The sequence below is a fragment of the Egretta garzetta genome, unplaced genomic scaffold, assembly GCF_000687185.1.
Source record: "Egretta garzetta isolate BGI_Z169 unplaced genomic scaffold, ASM68718v1 scaffold30, whole genome shotgun sequence".
Classification (NCBI taxonomy): Eukaryota; Metazoa; Chordata; class Aves; order Pelecaniformes; family Ardeidae; genus Egretta; species Egretta garzetta.
This window is the reverse complement of record NW_009258383.1, coordinates 1,150,666-1,156,997: the sequence shown is the minus strand read 5'-3', so window position 1 is coordinate 1,156,997 and position 6,332 is coordinate 1,150,666. Positions and strand designations below refer to the sequence as shown.

The 6,332-nt window shown below is 42.7% G+C and overlaps 1 protein-coding gene across 1 annotated transcript in view; it reads left to right on the top strand.

Moving 5' to 3' along the window:
* Positions 1-236: 236 nt before the first annotated feature.
* STEAP4 (STEAP4 metalloreductase) overlaps positions 237-6,332 on the top strand; it is a 19,432-nt gene continuing 13,336 nt past the window's right edge. The window contains exon 1 of the mRNA XM_009641647.2: positions 237-433. The gene's annotated coding sequence lies outside the window, so the exon portion shown is untranslated. The remainder of the gene's footprint in view (positions 434-6,332) is intronic.

The window sequence follows — 6,332 nt, the reverse complement described above, 5'->3', positions numbered from 1 at the left end:
TGTGCTTCTGCAACATTCTTGGCTTCTTCAGTTCTCCGGTTAGTCTTCCAAGAGTGGGGGAACGCAGCCAAATCTTAGCTCTGGCGGATAGCCAAGGGGCAAGTCACTGCCAGCATGACAAAAGCAACCACAGCTTCACCTCAGCTGTAAATACGAGGGCTGGGACTTTCCCTGGGACTTTGACGGGAAGTGCTTTCACCCCACACAGACAGACAAGGCTTGCAACATCCCCTCATCTCGCCCTCCCCTGTGCGTTCGCCCTGGCTTCCACTAGATAAATGCCAGCAAGGCTGCTGGGGTTTCTGCACTCTGCTCCAGGTAATGGGACCTCTCTGCAGCTCCTGAGGTCTCTCTTGCTCCACCACAAACGGCATCTCACCAGCTGGGAAAGCACCGGCTTGCCTACGGGAACTGCAGCAGGTTGAGTGCACAGGTGAGTTTTACCCAGAGGAGACACAGGTTTCTCTCACTTCTGCAGGTGGGAACTGGGAGCAGAACGGTTAAGCTCCTAACCTGAGAAGTTTAGGTGGGCTTGAACTTAAATTTTTAAGTCTCCTGACAAAATTTTACCACAACCTTTCTCCCTGCTAGACAAAAAAACCACAAAGCCAGGCCATGTGTCTTGGTTTTGTATTGACATTATACACTGTGTTAGTCACTAAGAGCTGATGTAAGGAAGCACTGAGACATAGGGAAGGATTTGTATCTGTAAAGTTAGGACAAACCAGAACTTTGTATTAGTCAATTGGTATTCAGAGAGCTTACATAGCAGATAACAAGTTTATTTAATCTTCCAGAGGTGTTTGCTATAGTTAAAGAAGTGGAGAGAGCTTCTGCAAATAAGGATTGGTCAGTGGGTTTAAAATGATAAAGCTAGAAAGCGGATTTCCTTTGCTAAGGCAAAGACGAAATTCTGATTTGAATTTTAGTAGCAAGTCCAGGTACTCCAAGGGTGTTTGATTTACCGTAAATCATAAGTTATCACTAATAACAGTTGGAACTAACGATTCTTTTCACTTCTGGATTCATATGTGGATTTCATGTTTTCTCTTCCTGTTCAAGCAGCATACCAATTTTAATCCTGTTTAATATTTTATAAGCAAGGGGCTTCCATGCTGCAGAAAGAAAGATTTTTTTTAAATATTGTCTTATACCAGCTCCACATTATTAATCCAGAGAACATTTGCAGCTGTCAGAACTGTTCTTCAGCTTTGATATAGGAAAATTTCATATCCCTTCTAAATCTGCAACACAAACTGTCACTCTGACTATAGGCCAATTTTTCAAGACTGTTGAGACTTTATAAAATGATGCAATTAGTGGAAGAGGTAAATTCTTTCTTAGATGTGGCCTTCCTGAAGCTCCTAGATTTGTTAATAGTGATGATTTAGAGTAGCATGGTCGCACTGTAAGTACGTACCAAAATATTCCAAGAGTCATTGAGAAAAGAAGCATCCCTGTATTTTCTTCCTCCATATTGGAATTTCTTTATACAAACATATTAAGCACTTTTCATATCTGTACAATTTTAGGCAGATGGCAAGTTTTTAAATTACTTCTCTTAGTTACAGGCCAAAATGATAACCAAATAAGGGGTCTACTTGGTGTTGAGAAATTACTAACAAAGCGTGTTGCCTACACGAGCGTTTTATTTCAGGGCAGGTGCTCACTTGGGAACTGACTGTGCTGCCCTCCGCCACGTACTGTGCCGTGTTTCACATCGCAGAGCAGGCTAGGGACATGCAGTCTCAGCTGCTCTTGGCTGAACCAAAACTATCCCACCCCTGATGGCAATTAAGCTGACAGGACCAGACCAGACCAGAGCTAGTCCAAAGTAAAAAAAACCAGCAATGTGCCTAGCATGGACAGTGGGCACTCAGGACCACCTTTTCCTCCCTACAAATCCAGTCCCTCAAAAATACAGACAGCAGCTGAGGCTTTCAGGGAGAGCAGTTAAAATCTGCGTATTTTAAGGCCTCCCTCACTGCTTCCCAGTCTATTTTTATTAAAACCTGCTTATTTGGTAACTTTGAGCCAGCCATTTCTCCCATTCTGTTCTTAGTTACAGTGCTAGCAGAGTACAACTGCAACATTTTAAACATTTTATTTTCTGTGGGACGTTTTATAGATGTTGGCATTTTGACTTAATTTTTACTCGTTACATTTTAACATATATATATTTATCTATATAACATATAATTTATAGAAATATATATTTATATATATAACAAACATTTATTTTAAATATATATTAACATATGCATATTTATTTATATTTAACATATATATAGACTTTGGGTTTTGAATGCTGGTTTGGGGGAAGAAAAGATAGGGATAGGTATTTGAATGTCACCTTTACAGATGCTTATTGCCGTTCAGATGTGGAGTTTTTTGTCCCTGCATGTTCTAAAACAAAAATTTGGGGTGCTTTTTCCTCTTTTGACGTCACTGGTTAGACCCACATACTTTCTTCTTTTTCAAAGTTTCTCCAACAGGCATTCCCCTCGGTGAGAGCACAGCCAATGAAATAGTCAGTAAATTCACTTACTTTATGGCGTAGATGGGGCTGTGAGAAGTGGGTGCACTCTCAAAGGTCCTCATGGAGCATTTTCTGGGCTGCCGAGGACACCTCTCTCCTATCTGCTGCCACGGTTTGGGCAGGGTGCTCCGGCGGAGCTCCAGTGGGCAGTGGGTGGCAGCTCGGGCAGGAGCTGGTTATATTGGTGCTTCTTGGAAATGGAGGAGGAGCAGGAATAGCTGCCAGGAAAAGCATTAATTAGAGGCCTGACAAAGCTGCCTCCCAACCTCATAGTGACTGACTACAGCCCTGGAGACAAAATTGCAAAGGAGGCGTCAAGATTTTTTTTTTTTTTTTACTTTACTAAACCATTGAGGTGACCCTCTCCAGGTGGGATTACCGGAGGAATGCTCTAACTTGGGTGGTGGTGGCGTGCCTGGCTCAGGGCTGCTCCTCTCACGCTTGGCTGAGCTGCTTTGTGTGTTGCGCTGGCACACCTTGGTTCAGTGACAAGGCTGGGTCTAAACCCTCCACTGGGAGATGCATATCCCATTACTTGCTTAGGAAAACATCAGGTTAAGATCAAATCAGGAGTGAGGACAGGTTCTCAGCTCTGGGTGATTTCCCTCTGTGTTCTTTTCCCAAGTGCAGCAGCATCACCAGGACAAATCTGAATGTGCAGGAAAAAACACTTCCATAAACAGCGTTCTATCCCATAAAAATGAGAATATTAATAAATTTCATTTGAATTCTGCAACCTGAACTGCACCAGAGCTTCATATAACTTGGCACTTCAAAGGTTAGTTTGCCAATTATAATCTGCTACAAACTGCTCAATCGATGGTGGAAGCGGCTCTGCAATCCACCTCAGACAAGTTACATCACCTGAGGACTGGGATCAGTGGTTTACCACTGCCTGTCACCAAGCCACTAGTGATACCAACTGTGTGAGCAAGTTTCTGTAGGCCTCTAGACAAACAAACCTTAAGTGCTAAGAAATTTAGTGGAGAGGTTGATTGCCAATGAGCAAAACACTTTCTGGCATCATTAGAGCACAGGAATGTTTGACAAAGGATTTCTCTGGGGTGGTCCCATGCTACAAGGACTGTGAGAGGAGGAAATATGTAAAAAGACATGAGTACTCACAACAAGTGGGTAATTATGCAATAATCATAATAGCATAAAATGGTAATGCAATAAAGACAATGGGTTTATTCACAGTTCCTCATTTTGTGTTGCATTTCCTTGCTGGAGCCGCAAGAGAGGGTCACCCTGCAGGAGGGAATTATTTTGTCCAATTAGGCAATTACAAAAGCAGCATGACACTTTGTTTTGTACCTCCTGGCACCCTCCTCTTTCCTCTTCAGCTAAGTTTAGTAAGAACACATAAGCTTTTCATTTGTCTCTGCTACATATCATATCCCAAATAGCCACCTTTTCCTTCATTCCAATTGCACAGATAGGGCCTGGCGTGCTCCCTTCTTGCTTATTGCATGGTCTTGACGTGCAGAACCAAGAGCGTAACTTCTGCCTTGACCCCACATATTTCACAGGGGTAGGAACAGGAGATACCCAGTGGCCTTGTCCAAGACCCAGGAGCAAATTGAAGGCAGAAACCAGGGTGACCTCTCTCTGAAGGTGGCAGCCTCTGCATAACAGGGCTCAGGGAGCAGAAATTTGAAAGAGAATCTTGTGCAAGGTTCCCTACGCCCCTGCGCCGTGGACGGTGGCAGAGGATACCACTGCCTACCCTGTGCTGCACTGCAAGAAACTCGGTGGCAATGCTGTGCTCCAGGAGCAGTAGCTCACAGGGAGGACCCTGGCAGAGGTTTCATTCGTACCAACGCCGCCGGGGCTAGAGGCCGAGGTAATGACCCACTGCTGCGCACACCCATCCCCGCTTGCCAGGCCAGGGAATTACCAGCAGCAGCCCGGGCATCTGCAAAACCTGAGCTGAACTCAAAGAGAGCTTAGGGCAAAAGAAAATAACTACTTCTTTCCATTTCTCAGTAAGGACGCTGCCCTCAAAAGTTCTTCAATTTTTTTATTAATGTCATCTCTGTTTTTTTCTTATTTTAAAAGCACATTTTTAAATTCAGGCTTCTCAGCAGTTAATTTTCGAAACCTGTAGCTTAAGGTTGTTGTGTAAAGACTCCTAAAATCATTGGCTCAGTAAGAATGGGAATTCCTTCCATCTTGAGAAAGAACTGGTCTGCATGATAAGTATTTTTCTTTGCTAAAAAATGCAACAGCATTTAAAACTTTTTTTTTTTTGTGAGGAATATAATTTATTTATTTCTGAAAATATCAGTGTTCATTTTGTCCTGAAGGCAGGCATGTCTCTACAGATGCCACCTGACTGAAGTCAAGTAGGAGAGGAAAATGTTCAAGTCCATGCAAAAGAAAGGGAGGAAACCAAAAGGAGCAAGTAAATACATTAAATGTACTTCCTATTAAGTGAATAAAGGAGCTGATAAAATTATCCACTGTTAAATCACATGTCTTTAAACAGTGTTTTATAACAGCATTTTAGTGTATAGGCTTATGTAAGCAAGCACACAGATTAATGAACTTTATGTGAAATCTCCTTGGCCCTGTTCCAGACATGTTGCAAATCCACATATATTTGTTTTGGCAAGAAAACTTCATATTCATGCTCCTTTTTCTTAAATCTTTCATCATACTCTCCCTCCCACTCCTCAGATTTCTAAGAGTGTAAGACAGCCAAGGACATCATCGCTGCACCTCAGCAGCCACCTCACATTTGATGTTATCACAGGTGTTATGAAGCAACTGGGCTTCGTTTTCTTCCTGCTTGCGCCAACCCAGTCCAAAAGCAAGCTGACTGAAAATCAACAATTCCATTAGTGTAAATGGGAAGAGAATCAGGCTTATCACATACTCCTAGAGCTCATAATAAATATGTGGCTTGAACTCTTACATTTTTCACGCTCTGAAGGTCTGGGTTTGTTTGGTTGCTGGTGCAATGCCAGCTAATTCCAGCCTTGGTGTATTCTACTGATGGGCTGTCAGTAAAAGCATCCCAAATAGCATCCCCTGCCTCATCCTCTGTGCCTTTCGACAGACCTGAACAGCATAGGGTCACAACTGAAGAGTCATTTCTCACTTGTTTGCTTCTCTTTGTGGTGATACATACATGCATGTGGGTGTGTGTACATCATTAATTTTTTTAGGGTGTCCATTATTTTAGCCTGATTTCTGTAAGAAGTGAGATTTCTCTGATCATGTAGAGGTATGTGAGTGTGAGTATTTTATGTGCGTTCCTCGTGGAGGCCCCATCTCTGGAAACATTCGAGGCCAGGTTGGATGGGGCTCTGAGCAACCTGATCTAGTTAGCGGTGTCCCTGCTCACTGCAGGGGGGTTGGACTAGATGACCTCTAGGGGTCCCTTCCAACCCAAAACATTCTATGATTAATTTTTTTAGTGCTGATTGATTTCAAACAAATAACCAGGAAGAGAAAGGATCCTGTTTTTCTTATGTTGCATGAAAAAAAAGGCACCTGAAGACCCCACAGAACAGTCCCGAAAAACTAAAGACTATACTGTGACTATATACATTTAAAAGTCCTAAAAGTTGACATGAGAAGAAATGTTATAGGAGTCATCTCCTGTGGTTGGGAACAGCTTCAATCAGCACTTGTAATCAGCCAAGAAACACAAACCCCTAGGAAGTCCAGCTTCATTATTTCTAGTGTTATTCCTCTGTAAAACAGAGCTATTTATTAATGTCTCTAAATGGAAGTTAAAGATGCTCAGAAGAAAAGCTTCGCAGAGAAGGCATGACCCAGCAGG